The sequence below is a fragment of the Haematobia irritans genome, chromosome 5, assembly GCF_050003625.1.
Source record: "Haematobia irritans isolate KBUSLIRL chromosome 5, ASM5000362v1, whole genome shotgun sequence".
In the NCBI taxonomy this organism is placed as follows: Eukaryota; Metazoa; Arthropoda; class Insecta; order Diptera; family Muscidae; genus Haematobia; species Haematobia irritans.
Genome location: NC_134401.1, coordinates 175,573,289 through 175,575,962, shown reverse-complemented (window position 1 = coordinate 175,575,962; position 2,674 = coordinate 175,573,289).

The window sequence follows — 2,674 nt, the reverse complement described above, 5'->3', positions numbered from 1 at the left end:
GATAACATACCCTTACCTGTGGCTGCAAACAAGTAGAGCTAGGGTTGCAGAACACCTTGCCGGTATCTTCTATGACAGCGGCGGGAATGAGCGGAGACGAAGAATTCATTGTCAATCATTGTACTCGGGTATCTCTACATTGATACCACCAATGAAGGTACATCAACCGCAAGACAAAAAGTGCAAATTCCTTCTCCGATGTGCCTCAAAATGAAACCAAACAAATTAAAATCGTCTCACCTTAAAGAACAATTACATGTACATACACACAACTGAACGCTAATGACAATGACATCGACATCGAGCGACATATGAATGTTGCATTTATTGTGGAACAATGGGGCAGAGGTGGGCTAAAAGTCCACATATGCTAGAAATTAATCGGGTGCCAACTTTTTTACAAATGATTTTTAAAATCACCATATTCGAATTTATTCGCAAAAAAACATTCTGAGCATTTGAAATATTTGAAAACACCCAGAAAAAATATTTTTGTCTTTAATCCCGAAATTAATTGATCCAATTAATTTTTAATTGAAATTTCTTCAATCACAGAAATGATAGTATCAATTAGAGGTCTGCACAATTCCATTTGTAAATGCAGAGTACACGTGTACTTGCTACATGAGTACATCTATTTGAGAGAGTCGCAAAACTATTGGTACACATTTTGATGAACACCAAAAGCCACGAGTAACTTCTTGTTGCTACTCTGATGTCTTCACTACCAACAAACACATATTCCTCTCTCTCTCTTATTGAAATGTACTCAGAGTGATCACGTCGAGTATGTTGCGAAAACAAAACTTCATAGAGTAATCCATGTACCACGTGCAGTTTCAGAAATACAAAAAAACAGTTACTCTGAATAATATATGTTTTGGTTTGTTATAAAGAACGGCAAACGTTAAGGTAAGTGTGTGACATACATAAATATATGAAATATGTGATATACATACATATCATTGATTAATAATAATGGAAAGTTTTGCTTCGCATATAACTGAGAAATACTTGTGGTACCACGTGAAGTGAAGAGAATCCATGTTGTACTTTTTCTCAAGTACTTACATTTTTATTGTTCCTTTTTTTTCGGAACACATATTGTTTCGGATAAGTAAAGGGTGATTTGTTAAGAGCTTGATAACTTTTTTTTTAAAAAAAACGCATAAAATTTGCAAAATCTCATCGGTTCTTTATTTGAAACGTTAGATTGGTCCATGACATTTACTTTTTGAAGATAATTTCATTTAAATGTTGACCGCGGCTGCGTCTTAGGTGGTCCATTCGGAAAGTCCAATTTTGGGCAACTTTTTCGAGCATTTCGGCCGGAATAGCCCGAATTTCTTCGGAAATGTTGTCTTCCAAAGCTGGAATAGTTGCTGGCTTATTTCTGTAGACTTTAGACTTGACGTAGCCCCACAAAAAATAGTCTAAAGGCGTCAAATCGCATGATCTTGGTGGCCAACTTACCGGTCCATTTCTTGAGATGAATTGTTCTCCGAAGTTTTCCCTCAAAATGGCCATAGAATCGCGAGCTGTGTGGCATGTAGCGCCATCTTGTTGAAACCACATGTCAACCAAGTTCAGTTCTTCCATTTTTGGCAACAAAAAGTTTGTTAGCATCGAACGATAGCGATCGCCATTCACCGTAACGTTGCGTCCAACAGCATCTTTGAAAAAATACGGTCCAATGATTCCACCAGCGTACAAACCACACAAAACAGTGCATTTTTCGGGATGCATGGGCAGTTCTTGAACGGCTTCTGGTTGCTCTTCACTCCAAATGCGGCAATTTTGCTTATTTACGTAGCCATTCAACCAGAAATGAGCCTCATCGCTGAACAAAATTTGTCGATAAAAAAGCGGATTTTCTGCCAACTTTTCTAGGGCCCATTCACTGAAAATTCGACGTTGTGGCTCGTTAGTAAGTCTATTCATGATGAAATGTCAAAGCATACTGAGCATCTTTCTCTTTGACACCATGTCTGAAATCCCACGTGATCTGTCAAATACTAATGCATGAAAATCCTAACCTCAAAAGAATCACCCTTTACTTGGTGGTATTTGACAAGCAAGTGTTCTCTTCACTTCACTACTTGCGCTCTGAGAGAAAGACAGTGTATGTACTATATTCGACAGCGAATTGCATACATGTAGTGAAAAGTTACTCGATGCAGACCTCTAGTATCAATCATCAATGTCAATTAAAATCTAATCGACCCAATTAAAAATTTAATTGATACTGTAAATTTCTGTTTTTTTTTTCAATAAAAAAAATTTTGGAACTAATTAAATTTTTAATTGAATATTTTTTTAGAACTCAATTAAAATTTTAATTAGGAAAATTTTGGTGACATGTTTTTGTGTGCATGTAACACAGTGTAAGGCACACGAAGAGTAGGGATATGATCACCCCAAACATGATTCGAGACAAAATTTTATTTTTGAACGTTGAATATAGAACATTTTTGTCGCAAAAATATTGTTTTCTTGGCCCACACATTGCGACAAACATGTTCCTCCAAATATAACATTTTGCTCTTAAAACATGTTTAGGGTGGCCATATACCTGCTCTGGATGCACCATTTGAACAGACGCATCCTTAGCATCCTTTCGGATTTCATTCTTCATTCCTTCTTCTTATTGTCATTTATGATATGTATTTCATGT